The sequence below is a fragment of the Dermacentor albipictus genome, chromosome 7 (assembly GCF_038994185.2).
Source record: "Dermacentor albipictus isolate Rhodes 1998 colony chromosome 7, USDA_Dalb.pri_finalv2, whole genome shotgun sequence".
Taxonomy (NCBI): domain Eukaryota; kingdom Metazoa; phylum Arthropoda; class Arachnida; order Ixodida; family Ixodidae; genus Dermacentor; species Dermacentor albipictus.
Genome location: NC_091827.1, coordinates 44,667,052 through 44,684,289, shown reverse-complemented (window position 1 = coordinate 44,684,289; position 17,238 = coordinate 44,667,052). Strand labels below are relative to the sequence as shown.

General features: G+C 43.2%; 2 protein-coding genes and 1 long non-coding RNA gene across 4 annotated transcripts in view; 2 read left to right on the top strand and 1 right to left on the bottom strand.

The window, feature by feature from the left end:
* Hers (Histone gene-specific Epigenetic Repressor in late S phase) overlaps positions 1-17,238 on the bottom strand; it is a 302,932-nt gene that overhangs the window by 125,032 nt on the left and 160,662 nt on the right. The gene's annotated exons all lie outside the window — the stretch shown is intronic.
* The window catches only part of LOC139047940 (leukocyte elastase inhibitor-like), a 62,433-nt gene that overhangs the window by 11,567 nt on the left and 33,628 nt on the right, over positions 1-17,238 (top strand). The gene's annotated exons all lie outside the window — the stretch shown is intronic.
* Positions 820-16,865, top strand: LOC139047382 (uncharacterized). Its single transcript, XR_011507139.1, has 4 exons — positions 820-977; positions 2,377-2,485; positions 10,604-10,662; positions 16,734-16,865. It is a non-coding gene; the product is annotated as an uncharacterized lncRNA (long non-coding RNA).

Here is a 17,238-nt window from a genome sequence, read left to right as displayed (position 1 = left end):
TGTATTAACTTTACCCCGCACTTTTGCAAGAATGTGGAAGTCAGTGCGCTCGTGAATACTGACCCTTGATCTGCCTGAATTTCGGCTGGAAACCCAACTCGTGCAAACACTGTCAAAAGCGCGTCTACTACTTCGGTGGAGCTGAGCTCTTTCAAAGGGATTGCTTCTGGAAACTTGGTAGCCGGACACAGCATGGTAAACAAGTACCTGTATAGCCTGATTTTGTTTTTGGAAGAGGCCCCGCCGTGTCTATTACAAGTCGTCTGAAAGGCTCTGTTATTAAGGGCACTACCTTCAGTGGAGCTTTCCAAGTCTCTCCTGGTTTACCAGAACGCTGGCAGGCGTCGCATGATCTTACAAAGTTTTCTACATCTTTGAAACAGCCAGGCCAGTAGTATTCCATAAGCAATCTTTCCTTTGATTTGTTTATGCCTAGGTGGCCGGACCACCCATTTCCATGACAAAGACTCAAAAGGTCCTCCCTACACTGTAAAAAATTTCCGTAATTTTACGGTCAAACCTGCCGTAAAAATTACGTAGACCATTCAGTTTCATGAAAAACGGCGGAATTCTACGTAAAAAAACGGACGTGAGCTCTGTTTTTGAAATACGGAGAACTGTCCGTAATTTCATGTGGAGGGCAACTGAGCATGTTAAGAGCGAAAAATCAACATGCAACGAATATAAAGAAAAGACACTGCCCACGATTAACAGCAGTTACATAATATCACCATAGGTAACGCTGCTTGAACATTATTCATAGGCGAATCGTAGTACGCACGCACAAACGGAAGAGGTTTCAGTGGTGGCGCTGCTTACCACCCTTCATCGTTTCTACACGACGGGTTGCATTACTCCGCCTCAACAGTACAGAGTGGACAGCGGCTGGAAATGGCGGTGTGCGGTGGTGGTATACCTGTTGCATTTGGGATTTCACTGAGAGAATAAGAAGGAATCGACGATGGGCTGCTACGCAAGTAAGTGATTTAAGTGTCCTTTTTTGTTGTTGGTGCACGTCGCGCGTGCGAAATGCACCGCGATGGCCGGTGACGGACTCAACTGTGTTGTGTGAGCATGCCCTGTCAATGCCCTGTAACGACATTCCCGCTTGGCCATGAGGATTGATAAAGCCGCGGCATTGCGAGACTGTGATAAATGGTGTAGCGTTTGTTGTGCTGATTGCATATAGAGTACATTGAGGCGCGTAGGCAACATCAGCGACGATGTCGTCTGTAGCAGTTCGTTATCGGCTGTATGTGGGTTTACTGACGTTGGCATTCCAGTTTTGCAATGTGTTGTGATGTGTTCTTGGCATTCCAAAATAAAGTGAAGTTACTGTTCCCCTTAGCAATCTCTCACGGCGCGGTGTAACACTATGTTAGCCGTATTCGGCGACGCATTGCATCACAGCGAAATTCTATTTTTCCTTAAGCTTAGGACGCAGTGTGCTTGGCGTGCATAATCGCTGTGTTCATATGCCTAATTGAGAGACTGCTTCTGGAATTGAAAGTCTGCTTGTGTATGAAGACCTCATAGAGCATGTTGCATGCGATGCCCCTACATCTCAATGAATGGACGGTGTAGCGTGCTTGCTGCCGTAACCTCGTCCGATCTGCAGTGTTACGTAACACTGGTGTAACACGGTGCCTTGGAACACTTTGGGATCGAGCCCGAGCAATCGTGCGCGATCACACTTGAAAGTGTCCGCGTGGATACCCATTAAGGGTCGCTGGAGAAGAAATTGATTATTTTGCTAGCTGGTAATCGGCATCAGCTGCTTCGCGAATTTTTGTTTTTGTTTGTTTTTACTTCAGACAGGTACCAGGCTGACTATCAACGTTCTGACGCAATACGTCAGCATTTAACGTAATCTGGGAGTGGATTGCCTCGTAAATTTTGCCCATCTGCGGCCGTAATTGTAAAGCAAGTGCATGTGATAAGTAATTTTTAACGTAACCTTGACACAGAATGGCGGTGCCCAAAAGTGTGTAATGGACATCAAAAATTACAAGTGTTTCAAACTGGTATAAAAAATCAAAAGATGTGTCAACACTGATGTTAAAGGCTGGTTCTAATACTGACTGTCTGTAGTTGCGTAGACTAATTTTCAGCATATAGGCATCAATACAATAATTATTCTAAAATACATGTGAGTTATGTAGAGCAAAATGTCTGCTGTTTTGCCGAATAGAAGGTGCTTCATGAAGTCTTTTTTTAAATGAGTTGAACGATACAATTGAAGACACCAAACAATACCACAGCAATCGGTAATTCGGTGACAAACTTATGTGCAAGAGTATTTGTATATGAAAATGTTTTTGCTTTACTGTGGACAACCGGTCTGAAAATACCTGATAATATTTGCTTCAATTGCAGCTATTGCACCAGTGAAGGATGTCTGTGTGCCGGTTTGTGCTCAGTTTCTCAGCCAGCGGGCCTGAGAAAGTGTGCCACAGCAGTCTGTCTAGTGGTGCTCTTTGTTCTGGTAAGCTGTGCCATTCTATTGTATATCTGTCTTGCATATGCACTCTTAATAGACAGTGACTGCAAATGTTGGTGGAATGACGAGGCCAATGCAAGTAGAGTAATTTTTGCAGATGCATTCAAAGGATAATTGATGATTTGTTTTCCTGTGGCAACAGATTGGTTCAGTATGAGCACGTCGACTTGAAAGGGATATTGTTTCGTACCTGACTTGGTTGCACATATGAGTGGTGTTTAAAAACACTTATACTGGCAGAGTTCAAGATTTGAGGCAACAGATAAAACATGCACCAGTAAAATAACTGTTTGTCTAGTGTTGGCTTAATGAGTATGCAACAACACTGCACACTGATCGTTAGCACTGTCATGCATGGGCTCCGTGGTAACTAAGATTAACCACGAATAAGCTCACTGTGAGCTAGTGTTGAGCTAACTATAACAGGTGAGTATGCAATGATGTAATTAAGTGCAACATTGGAAGGCAATGTAACAATGTAAAATTATAGCTTGAGCTCGCAGCTGCGTTGCGTGGTCAGGCGACCAAAAGATATGAATATTTAAAAGGGAACGAACAGTGCTACTGCCAGTATGAAGTGACAGCGTTGTACACAGCAACATATTCCCTTTGTCCTGTCTGTAGCCCTGTTCGATTCCCTTCTAAACATGCACCAAGTAGCCCAATTCAGAACGTTCGGCAGGTTGACCTGAATACTTCAATTTGCCAAGCAGGTTAATTGATGGCACGCTAGCAAAGTGGGAGCTATTCTGGAAGTTATGTCTGCTATGAAAATGTGTCATGAAGATACTTCACTGCTCAAAATTTGGTGTACAACTGCACAAAGCAGCATCAATAGCTATGTTGCTCCCCCATGTTGTGTCAAGGGTCTGCGCATGTTTTGTAAGATAATCCTTGAGTCGTCGGCCAGTTTGTCCTACATAATTGCGGCTGCAGGACAGTGGGATATTGTAAACAACACCAACCGTAGTACCTATGAACTCCAGCACATACTTTTTGATGTAAACTTCACGTGTTGCCCTGGTCCGGTTAACATTTTATACGTGCCAAGATTGCTTGGCACTGAAAATAAAAAGGTAGTTTCAACTCTCTGAGCAATTTGCTTGGATTGATGGTTGCCTTTGTGTACAGATTGCATAACAGTCATAGGCCTTGGCTTTCTCGAAGTTGTCTGACCTGAGACGTCAGCTACGTTCAACTCTATTAAATGCTTCTTGGCAATGCATGCTAAAAGGCAGTGCGAACGCACTGGTAAAAGCAAACATTGTACTTGGTTATGGAAGCTCCCCTCCACGTCGGGGTGGTACCAAGTGTTAATTGTGCTCTCTGGTGTTCCTGTAGCAACAACATGCTTCAGTGTTCAGGTGCACCAATAGAAAAGTTAAAAACACCTTTGAGTGCAGGGAATAGCTCCAGCTCGATGCTCACCACAGAAAATCTTCAGGCCCAGATAGTGGAGCTTGCCTTTCAGTAGTAGTTTTGCTTACTTGAACATGCGTGGCACTTTGTAGGAGACATTAAAAAATTGCTCAACCACTTTAATTGCGACTTTTCACTGCCGAGAACACTGTCAGCTAGTCGTAAAACACTAGCTGCTGTAAGAACCAGTGTAGTAAAGGTATACTGCTTCATTGGAAACTTTCTACCCTATATGACGTGAAGTAAGGCGACTAAATGGGTTGAGTGATTTGTTTTCTGTCTTCTCTACAGTGCTAGATGAGCTCATGGAAGGGGGAAAACTACATTTCAATAGATGAAGTGCCAACAAAGACAGCACAGTCAGAAAGAACAAAGACAGGACAAGGTGCTACTTGCAACTGTTTATTGAGGTCAAAAGCACTGAATATATAGCCATGGAGAGAGGGGGAAGAAAAAAAAAAGAAGCACTGATTATGTGAATGCGCATGTGCAAAAATATGGAAGATGTATATGAAGGGAATCATAAGTTTAACCAAAATCAAAAATTTATCTAAAAACATGCGTTCATTTCTGTAAATAGTTGAAGACGGGGTGTCGACACAGGCGTCCCCTCTTTTCTTAGTCTGGTTGGCCTCCAAAAGTTCACGTGCCACAGTGTCATTGCTTTTAAACATGATTGTTGTATCAGGAAGCCTTGCTTCACGTACTTGCTTATTCTCATTCTCACATGCCTTGCAATGAAACAGCAAGTTTGAGCCATAACCATTTTTGACTGAAAGCTTGTGCTCCTGCAGGCGTTCATTAATACATTGGCCAGTTTGTCCGGTTTACTCCTTCCCACACTTCAGCGGTATGCAGTATACGACCCCTTCTCCGTACTTCACAAAAGGGTTTGTGTGTTTACTAGAACACTCTACTTTCTTAGTCATCATATCCAATCAGATGGCACAAAGTATCAAGTTTTTGGGGCTCGGAAGAAACCACAGGAATTTTGTATTTCACGATGACATGTTTAAGATTATGCGCTGCTTTGTGAGAATATGGTATCACCACTGGTTTAGCTTTCTTTTCCAATGTTTGACCTTCTTCACTGCTTCAGTTTCTTTCTTTTTGCACCTTTTTCAACAACGCCTCTGAAACTTTGCTCAAAACCAAACAAGGAAAGGCAGCTTTCTTCAACTTCAAAATCTGCTCGTCAAAGGTTTTGTGTGCCTTATGACAGCACAATTCTTTAAGGGTAAATTCAAGGCACATTGTGGCAATCGCACGTTTAACAGTCTTGGAGTGCATAGACTTATACTGCAACAATTAATTGCAGGGTCGGTATACTGACCTCGTGCCCGCAAGGAATTTCTGCCGTATCCAGTGGCGCTACTGTATTCTCACGAAGTGGCATGTAATCTTAAACACGTCGCCGCTAAATATAAAATTTCTGTAGTTTTTGCTGCGCCCCGAAAGCTTGCTACTTCGTGCCGCCTGATTGGATCTCATGACTCTAAAAGTAGAGTGTTCTATTAAACATACAAATCCTTTTGTGAAGTGTGGAGAAGCGGTCGTATACCGTGGAAGTGTGGGAAAGAGTATATCGGACAAACTGGCTGATGTATCAGCGAACACCTGTGGGAGCACAAGCTTTCGCTGAAAAATAGTTATGGCTCAAACTTGCCACTTCATTGCAAGGCTTCAGGATACAACGATCGTGCTTAAAAGCAAATACACTGTGGCACGTGAACTGTTGGAGGCCAACCAGATTAAGAATAGAGGGGATGCCTGTGTCAGCATGCCTGTGTCTGAATATTTGCACAAATGAATGCATGTTTTTAGATAAGTTTTAGATTTTGGCTAGTCTTATGATTCCCTTCATCTTCTGTGTTCTCGTGCGTGCACCTTCACACAAGCAATGCTTCTGTTTTTTTCTTCCCCTTCTCCCCATGGCTATATATTCAGCTGCTTTTGACCTCAATAAACAGTTGCAAGTAGCACCTTGTCCTATCTTTGTTCTTTCTTACTGTGTTGTCTCTGTTGGCGCTTCATCTTCTGAAAGCACTTCACCAAGTAGCCCCACAATGTGTTCTACTGGAAAACTACCACTAGACAGTGATCTTCCATTTCTTGACCTCATTGTTTTCTTTAGTGAGTGTCATGCGCACTGCATCTATGCCCCATCTTTTAAGGAGGGAATTCTGCCTTTCGCATCAGCGCACTGTTCAGCTGTGAAGCTCTGTCACAGAAGCACGAAATAGCATCCTCAACAAGTCGAGGAGAACTTCTATACCTAGGTCTAACATTGGCCTACAGTGGTGTGACCACTGTTAGATCACATTCAGAAGGTCAGCCATAGTCTCAAAATCTGGGTTAAAAAAGGTGAATCAGACCAGGCCTTGACGCAAAGTGTAGCAAGAGGCACATGCAGCAGTTCACAACATCCCGCTGTCCTGCAGCTGCAACTAGGCAGGACAAATAGGCCTAATATTTGTTTGTTTGTTTGTGTGTGTGTGTGTGTGTGTGTGTGTGTGTGTGTGTGTGTGTGTGTGTGGGCGCGCCGCGCAATTAACCAAAAGTCTTAGCCTGCGCTTGTGTTGTTGGGCCTTCTGTCTTTTCATGTTGTCCCCAAGTAATCAGTCGGTGTCACATTCTTATAGAATTTGCAGTTATGAGATTCATGCTTTGGAACATGATCAGAAGCTACCAAATGGATGACATAATCCATCTACATGTGTTGGTGTAGATAAATGTGTCTGTGCAGTAGGGGTAGGGCATCATATGTGCTTGTTTAGCACTTATGTATGCACTTTTGTTTCCAGAGCTTGTGACACAGTGATTCAAACTATGTCTGTGAAAACAGTGCTGCACGTTGCAAGGAAATGTTACAACACTTGTAGGTGAAGCTCGGTGTTGTGAGAGGTTATAGAAACTTGCTTTTTGCAAGCTTCTAGAGCATTTTTTAAAGATGCTTAACTCCCGCGTGCATAGTGTTCATGACTCGCTATGAAACTGTCAACAAGTATGTCCTTTATGCCATCCGTTTCTAAAGATTACATGAATATAATTAACCCTTTGAGGGTCAATCTTTTTCGCCATATTCGACCGCCCAGGGTCGATTTTTTTTTATTGCAAATTCCAATTCTTAGGGACTTATTTCGAAAAAAAGTTACCGTAATTTTTCTAGGGTGTCCGCAAAGCCAGAAAAAAATTATTTTGCGTTGGTATCCTATATGTACTCTTTATTCATGAATAACAATAATAAAAAAGGAAATAAACCTATAAGAGTAAAAAATTTGTTACATTGTTATAGTTAAAAAGGCTTTGAAAATGTGCACACGAGAATACTTTGCAAGACTCAAATGTTCCTGCTCTTACACTAATACATACTATTATGAGCAATATCTAAGGGAACACAGGAACGCGTAGAAAACACCCTCAGACCCAGCTATATGGGTGATACACAGCAGCCACCATCAGAAACAAAGTGGAAAGGGGGACGCTGTTCTAACAACTGTTCGCATTCCCGCCATGCGTCTGCAAAGTGCGGAATTTCACATCGCCAGCAGACAGTGATAACACTGTTCGATATTGCGTCACTGGTAACCTTTTGCGTCGAATCATTACAAAAGATAGCACTGTTCCGGACTTCGATATTGATTTATGGTAAATCTTCTAAACCAGGAAAAAATTGTCTTTAAGGGCGAGTTCAAAATAAGTTTATTGGCGCTTGCCGAATATCAAAAAGATATTGAAGCAAATGAAATAAGGCAATAGCGTTATCGCAGCTTATCCTCGTCCTTTGCTTTGTTCGTTGGTGGCCTAATAACGCGTCATGCCACCGTCGGCTTAACGACGGCCTCCATTCTTTGAGGCAAAGACGCTTAGACAGCCTCGATGAATGCGGTATCACGCTGAAGGCGGGCTTCCACTCATGTTCTATTGCTTCCCATAGTTGGTCGGAGTTCGCCAGTTCTAGTGAGCTCTTCGAAAGGTTCACTTTCATATGGCCCCAAACGTGCTCTATAATGTTCATGTCGGCACCCTTCGCACACCACTGAAGTTGCATTACCCCTCGCTCTTCCAAAAGGCGCGCCACGTCCTTCGATGTGTGAACGGGAGACAAGTCCTGCTGGAAAAAATAACACCCATCCGGGTGCGGCCTGTTCAACACATAGGGGATCATCTGGTACTCGAGCAGAGTGCAATACGCAGCACTGGTGAACCTCCCATCAATTCTCACCAGTGGGCCTAGGCCTGCGTGGGAAATCGCCCCCCAAACGTTCACAGACACGTGTCCACTGGCGGCCACCTCCTGAATATTCTGCGGACTAAAGCTTGTGTTTGCGGTACACCACACTCTTTCATTGGTCCCAGCGGCTCGAGAACGTGAACTCATCAGAGAAAACTACATACTTCTACCTACTCTCACTCCAGCTGCGGTGTTCAGTAGCGAACCTCAGGCGAGCCGCTTTGTTGGCTCCGGTGAGCAGAGGTTTCTGTGCGGCGATGCGACTTTGCAGTCCTGCTTCTCTAAGCCTTCGTCGTACCGTGCTGTCGCTCAAGTTGTTCAAGCCAAGGGCACCTCGAACGTCTTTTGCACTTTGAAATGGCTTGTCGCTGATGGCAGCCACGATGCAAAGGTCTTGGTCGTTCGTTGTTGATCGAGGTCGTGTGCAATGCGGTGCATCGTTTATGCGTCCTTCGTCTCGGTAAGCCTGGATAATCCGGTTGACTGTTTTCAATGGGCGGCTTGTCACGAGAGCAATATTGCGCTGCGTATAACCTCTTTTAGACATTTCTATTATATCTTCCCACTCTTTAAGAGGCACTCGAGGCATCTTGAGGCTACAAATTCAGAGTTGACTGCTCTGCGTGGGCCACTGCAGTGTGCAACGTTAATTTTTTCTGAACGAACTTCGTGCAACAGTCGCACGAGAGACAGTTTGTCAATGTTCTTTTTTTTTACATTTTTCTTTATTCTATTCCTCTGTCGTCATTGGTTCGAGCGTCGCCGCTGTTCAAGGTGCCCCTGACAGCCGAGTGCGTCGATTCAAATAAAGAATTGGTTTGAAATACAGGGCAAACTTTTTCTCGGGCTACTATCAAGTGGTTGCACGAACAAAAAAAGAGAATGAAAGAAAAGAAAGTGAATCGGTGTGAGTCACTGGCGACGATCACCGTTTTATCGGCTGTCGGACGATCCATGACGTAAGCTGCTCCTTTGTAGAAATGCCAGCGTGGTGGGAGTGCCAACAGTTAGTGGAAGAGCGCTCTCCTTTCCCCCTTCGTTTTTCACAGCGCCATCTGTGTATCGCTCCGAGTCTGTTTCAAGGCTGTTTGCCATGCGTTCCTGTGTTCCCTTTCATATTGCTTATGATCGTACATCCATAGCGTAATCGAACTGTGTAGGTGCACGCAGTCAAAAAAACTGCGGTTGTGTGCCCAATTAGTTTTCGCGAGTCTCAGAAAGAAAAAAAAACAGGAGCAACAGAAGCGCATGCACGGCAGCATCCTTCCTATGCGCACCCCTGCGAGCACTAAATGAGCGAGAAACAAGCAGTAGCCTTTTGAGCGATTAGTAATGAGATAGCCATCAGTTTTGCAAGCGCAAGAAGCCGAAACGGCCTGCGAAAACAAAACCCAAACCGCTTCCCGCCCGTGCGCACGCCAATGCGCTAGCGGTAGTACATAGACGTGCAGGAGCAAACTAGCGCTAAAACAAACCATGCAACGAAAACTGAGAGAGCGAGGCGTGCAAAAGAAATTCCCTGTATTTCCACATAATGGCAGCACATGACAGAAAAGAAAAGGTTAGGAAATTGTCGCGCTTTTTAAACCTACAGACAGTGCCGTAAATATACGGCATCGACCATTTTTGTACTTTGCGGTGTGGTATATTTACGTCATTGACCCTCGAAGGGTTAAGGAGTCATGCTCCTTGAAACAATTTCCCATAACAACATTGCAAAATACCACCTGAGGGTCTCGCATCTCTTACATCTGCTGTTTTGCACATCATAATTTAATGAAACTGCATTTAGTAGCTGCACAGCACAGGCCCCATTTTGTTTTATCACACTTCTTTGTCTTTTCTCCCCCTGCCCCAGGTCATATTTCAACTGCTATCTGCAGGCCGTCATAAAATTGCTTCAACATTGTTGACAGATTCCAATATTTTTTTCGAACCATTTTCTCATGTGATCTAAAGAAAATTAACTTGGTTAGCCTGACATGAAGATGAATTTGAAATAATTTATTTATTGTACTTGCTTGGTAGCACTGAACTGTTTCTTTAATCAATATAATACTTACAATTCACCTTTGTATTGCTGGGTACCGGTAGAGATATGGTTAGTTATTCACCAGAAAGGATCCCGAATTTTCCACCTTAGCGTAGGTTAGACACTCACTTGTTGCACTTCACAAAGAACAACTTGTGGTTGCTAGGAAATAAAAGTTTACTGAGAATTTTCATGCATCCAATTTGATTCTGTGTACTAGCATGTTTGTATTAGCATGTATTTCATGGAGTTGAGGCTTTATAAACAGTACATTTTGTCATTCAATGTCTGAGACATGGTTAAGCAGGTTGACCATATCTAATTAGAACTTCCTATGTTCTGGGGCACTTGTTTGCAACTTAAATTATGTGGTTTGGTGCTGTCAGTGTAAGCCTAATGTCGTTTTTTGTTCTCCCAGGAAGGACGCAAGCATTGCAAGGAGCCATTTGACCTGCCGCCACACTACTATTGTATTTGGTAAGGTCTATTACAGATCTTATTTCGTGTAGTATGTGCTATAATTGTGTACAATGTGTTCAAAACTTCAGTAGGTGGGCTGTTCAACAACAGGTGTTTGCAAATTAATAATTATAAAAGATGTTCAAGGTTATTAGTGATACAATTGCTGCTCACTGCTGAATTTTTTTCCAAATTAAATGATGAGCCATCCAGCAAGTGCGGCTCTCCTGGCTAATTATACAAACTTTCAAATACGGTTAATTTTTTATCACAAGTGTACAGCAGTCGGGGACAACTGTTCACAGTGACAATTTCATAATATTTACTTACATGCAAAAGTGAGTCAAAGGTCAGGTGTACTTATGAAGTGTTGTGAAACAAGTTCATCATCATATTGCTTACTTCATTGAAAAGTTTGTCGCGGAATTCTCACTTCTATGAACAGATCAACAGTTGTCGAACGATGGTCGTCTCTATAGCCAATGTTTGGGCAAGAGGCTTGTCTTCAGAGCACTAACAAGAGACTTCTTTGCCATGCAGCTTGAGCTGATCAGTATGAAGAGATTACATAGGATAGGAACACAAAGCATTAGTGGGCCTCTTCGATTATCAGTCCTTGACAGTCCTGGACTGCTTAGCACTGCTGTCCCGCATTCGATTTTCTCGATCAGCTTCGGAAGCCCCATCCACCAGTCCGAGGGCAGCCAGTATCGCATTTGTTTTACCAGAAGTCACAGACTCTGCGGACTCTCAGAGCTGTCAGCAGATATTTGTTCAGACATATGCAAGTAGCTACCAGACGGCGGCTGTCTTAAAAAGATGCATGCGGGCTTGACGCCATGTTTTAAAAGAGGCTGTGTGTTTATGTGTACTTTGCGCGTTCCAGACAGAAAATATGCACTCAGCTATCGCTTCCGTTAAATCGATGCTTTGTGTGCCATAATGCGAGGTTTTTATGAGCAGTCTAATTGCTGCAACCTTAGTCCTTGTGTTTTTTTAAGGCAAAGCACAGTGATCAGGCGCAAATGCTTGCTTTTCTTGATGTGTTTCGTGAAATCTGTCATGCTCATTGCTATATGCATAGTAAACAGGTAGATTTCGCTGTTCAGATGAGTGAAACTGGTGGACGAGGAAACATATCATATTGCATGTAGATATTTAATGCTGGTAGCTGGCGTGGCATACAGGGTGTTTCACGTAACTTGAGCCAAACATTGAAAATATCCAAATGCCACGTAACTGGACAGAACCAAAGTAATGTTGTTTGCCCTCGCTTTGAGATACTCATTTTTTTTTCATTTTGCCAGATTAAATCATTAGTATTCTGTAATTAATCAACTTCTCAAATATTATGATTAATACATGCTACATAAAAGTGTTTTTCCTAGCGTGAAAGAAGCCTGCAAATACACACTAAATTGTTGCGTGACTGTCCATTCGCAGCACTTTGCGTGTATTCGCAAGCTTCTTTCTCGAAAAAACACTTCTACGCAGCATGTCTCGAACAACAGAAAGCTGTATGGGGATCTTTTCATGTTGCTCTACAATTTTCTCATGGACACTACTAATCTAATTATAATATTTGAAAAGTTGATTAATTAACGAAAATAAAATATTTATTGTGGTGGAATGAAAAAATATCTAAGTAGCTCCAAGTGACAGCAAACAATGTTACCTTGGTTATGTCGAGCCATGTCACATTTGCATATTTTTATTGTTTGGCTCAAGTTACGTGGGACAACCTGTATAATCAGAGCTTCACCGATTGCTGTTGACATGTGTGCTGATTCCTTCTGTTACCCAAATTCGAAATTTTGCTTTTGGATGTGCAGGATTAGTAGACAGTGTAGACGCGCTCTGTCCTAGACACAAGTCAGGCCTTTAGTAGACGGTTTCACGAGCTTTGAGGATATCGGCCTGTGCTTTGTGGGTGAACAGTGATGTGGCACAACCGTGTTTTTGCTTATTTTTGTGTGGCAATGACGCTTAAATTTTACAGGAAATGAATGAGCTGGCTTAAATACAACGGTTAAGGGGCCCGAAGAGCGAGAGCACGATGTAAACTGAGCTTTGTTAACGTGTTCAATGTGCTCAGGCTGCGATTCTATTATGCAAGCTTTATGGTTGTGTCGGCGACATGGCCTCTGAGACTGCACCATTTTGATGACCACGCTACTGAATTTGCTGGGTAGGGCGCTATCTACAAGAAGCTAAAAGCACGAGGTCACGGGATTGAATCCCGTCCACGGTGGCCGCATATCAATGGGGGCAAAATATGAAAACACCCATGTACTTAGATCTAGGTGCACGTTAACGAACCCCAGGTGGTCGAAATTTCCGGAGTCCTCTACTACAGCTTGCCTCGTAATCAGAAAGTGGATTTGGCACGTAAAACCCCATAATTTAAGTAGCTAATAGCAGACAACAGCAGCCAGGAGAGCGACTTCCAATCACGGTGCTTTAAAAAAAAAACCTTGGACAGTCCCAGGCAGCGGGATCACATGACTGTGATGTGCCCTTCTGTCAATGCAAGCCAGACCAGAAGCCGCAGGTGGTTTGCGGACAGTCTGGGACTGCATAATTGAAGGGGCACAGTGCTCTCACATACATTATGTCCACTGCGGGACGAAGGCCTTTCCTAGTAATCTGTAAATATATATGGCTTGCGCCAACTGACTCCATCCTATGCTTGCATATTTACAAATTTCGTCATGGTGCCTAGTTCTTCATCGTCCTCATCAGCGCGTTTTTTAAAATTTATCATGCGTATAATTTTTTGTCGTTCTGTTGCTTGTTGAGCAAGCCTTCATTCTCAAGCTCCATTTTTATCATGTCAGGTTTCAGTCTCTTAGGTTAGTTTTAGCACAATGCAATGATGGTACCTTTATGTGACTTAAGTCTTCTAAACAATTTATAGTCTTTAAATTTTCTTCTACTGATCCAGGACTCCTGTGACTGATTGCCTTAAGTAACATACTTCATTGCCTTCTTGCCCTAGAAAATATAACTGGTGCCTTCTTGCAGGCCTTTAATGTGGCAACATGTTTACTGCAGACAGTAGGGCATGTTCAGATAAATTCAACTGGACATGCCTGGCGATCACTTTTAATTTTGATTTAAAAATTTATTTTGCTGCCCCAGCCTGGCGACAATGAAATTAACCTTAGTTTTCCAAGAAAAAAAAGGTGTCTCTGCAAAAAATAATATAGAATTACCTGTTTAGTTAGAAGCATTTTCCCTGGATTTTACCGAATCTGCATTTTGGATAGATCCGAAGGAAATAGTGTTGTCGCTGCGGCTTTAAAAATATTTTGTACCAGACTGCATGCCAATAGCATTAATTCCAACTAATTACCACAGAGTATCCCCACTACGGTATAAAGAAGAAAAATTTTGGTAAGAAACATTGCATAAATTGACCAAAGTTTTTTTTCTTTGCATTTACTAACAGCACGGAATTCGGCCATCCTGTTGCCATGAGTCGTAGAAATTTGAGCAAATAGCTCTGTCCTCATTGGCTCTCAAAATCCACAGGAAGTGCTCATGTTTAGGCATGTTAATGAATTACTCTACTTCAAAATTTTTTAGGAGAGGCTTGATTCATTTCGGAAATTTCCCAAATTAAGCACATTCACATGAAGCAATGCAATCTGGAAAAATGTGTTGCATTATTTGTTTCGTTATGGGATTGCAAGTCAAGAAACGGGCAGAATAAACAGTACTGCCTGCCAGAGCCATGTATGGGGTCCAGGCATAATTGCAGGCTTCTTTACAAAAAGGGCAAATTTTTCGGTGAACACAGTGCAATATTATAACTTTTTATGAAGATGGAAAGGGCATGTTGATGCATTCACGACCGTAACTTTCAATTTTCACTGCTTGAGTAAAAAGAATATTACACATTGATACTTCTTCCGTGACACAAACCATATCCGAAAGGGGCTGACAGCTGTTGTGACATAGTTGTGGTGCAATCATGGTTTTTTTTGTATTGTTGCTATTGTTGCTATTCTACCGACCTGTCAGCTGGACAATATCTTTGGCTTGCTTGTTCTGGGTCGGAAGTAAACAACATGCATGGTTTGTGCTTGTTTCAAGAGTACTTCATTGTTTTGGGAAACAGTAAAATCTGCAAGGTTGTTTAATGGAGCAGTGAAAGTTGAAAGCTATGGTCTGCAGTATGTGGCTATGGCAGCTCTCCCTAAATATGGGAGATGTAATCTCCGAATGTCATAATGTGCACGTGACATAGCAAACCATCAATTGACTTGGGTCCTTTCTATCTGAAGCTTTTTATGCTATAAAGCTACGAATGAATATATAGACCGTTTCATCGGGCGAGGAGGATAGGGCGCGCGGAGAGCCTTTCCTCCTCTCTGGCTTGGGCGATCCGGCGCGGCGCTGCTTGAAAGTATTGCTGTCGCGTGCTGCGGAACGATTTTGAGATGTTTTAGATGGTACTTTGGGAAATTTACGCCGTGTCCGTTCATATAAGGTCGTCAGGGAAGCCTTTCGGTGCATCGGCAACTACAGTAGGCGGAAATATCTTTTGGGACCGCAAAAATGTGACGCGTTTTATAAGCCGTGGTGTACGCACATTATCAGTTGCGGTGTGTGTATGTGTTGTGAACTATTTTAGTTATATCGGTTTTAATTCAACAAAGAAACCCGGTGTCTCTGTATTAGCAGCATGAAGTGGTAAATCTGCTCAATATCTTATCGCTTGGCGTAGGGAGCAAAACATAAACATAAGAGCGCATGCTCGTGCACGGTTAACCTAAGGCAACCACGAAACACCTAAGCGGCAGGCGCAATAAAATATTTGTGATGCACCGGCATCGTTCTCGCGCATTTCAAGTCTAGTAGGCTTCAAATTACCATATGTCTACGCTAGCCTTCCTGCATGAAGCCGATGGCGCTGCTCAACACATCGATCACTGCGGTTTGTGAACCAGCACGGTACACATGTAAGCTGTGCGCTTCGGCATTGCCTTTTTGCCTGCATACAGCCATAATATATGAGGGATCGCATAAAAAGAATGCGATGCCTATTTTTGAGGACGAACTTTCCGTAATGCGTGTGAGTGCGTCGTAGAGAACGGAACGAACACAACCGAAAAAGAAATTCGGTTATCATCCTCTTTCTCGAAAAAGCAAGAGAAAACGCGCTAACGCCGCAATAGGGCCTCGCATAGTCACGCCGCACAACGTTTATAAATATATAACCGCTGATGCGGTATGCTTGGACCATGCGGTATATAGAACAAAGATATATGTAATCTAGCACTCACCTCTGCTTAGGACGCTCGCGCAGTTCGTAAACAATCCCTTTGCTGGACAAGCGTAATTCAGACTGTAAGGTAGGCTGCTATCACTTGCCAAAACTATTTTATTCAGATGCGGAAACCTCACCCATCGAACCAAGTAGCCACGCTATGTAACCTGCAGCGAACAGTTTGAACGCTTGCCAAAGTATAACATCACAGCTCCTATCGTAGCAGAACGGTATACCCACGATCACGCTGTTACGATCGTCGCGTATGTTTCCACAGCTTAGAAATAGAGGATAATACTGCAATAAGGTCACATTAGTGACTGGAACATTCAGAAGTACACAATTCATCTCCGAGGCCTGCTGATTGTAGACTCGAATATGCGCGCACAGATCGCGCTGCGTGTTCCGTCCACCTCAACGCCAGCAGAATTCCGGCCATGACGCCTTAAACCACTTCAGCACGTCTCACAGAACTGTTTACCACGTAGAAGACGCACGTCATACCAAACAGACCGCACGACCGCGAAAACAAACGCCAGAACCTGCCGCCGAGCGTATACCTGCCATGCAAAAGACCGCTTTGACCCAAGCCAGTATGGCGCTGCTCATAGGCGGCGCCACTGCGCTCACAATATGGCGGCGCCTACGAAAAAACGGTCTATACCAACATGGCTGAGTCTGAACCATTTCTTTTGACAAGAGCACTTGTAGTGGCAGTTGTGAATACGAAATCATTGTTTATCTGAAAAACAATAGTGATGATGATAGTAAATAATTGAACAGCCTTAATTGATTGGTGTTTCTTTCTTTTCAGGCAAAGCCGAAAGCCTCTGCAAGCAGCCAGTCATTCCAAGTCTCAACCAATCCTTCCTCTAGTCAGCCAATTTCTGGTGTCTATGCGGAGAGGACTTGCGCAAGAGTGGACATGGGACACTAAAAAGGCGACAAGGACAGACGTAAACTTCCAACCGGTGTTCATTACAAAAAAGTATGTATATGTACTCTTGCACACTTGATCATAATCTGTTACAATCGTGCAAGTCAACATGGCCATCACAAATAAACGAGCGCACCAAGGCCTAAGGCGGCTTCCTGCATACAGACCCCAGATATTCAAATTCTTTAACAGTCATTGCTATAGGGATGGATTGCTAACGCAGTTGCATTCTGCAATAGCCGCTGCCTCAATGATGAGTCTAGTGTTTTCTTTCACACTGCTTGCTATTATTTCTGTTTTTTCAAACAGTCAATGACATTTGCATTGGGAGCAATGGATTCCAAGGAAACCTTCTTTCCCTTTTTGTACTTTCCGATTATGT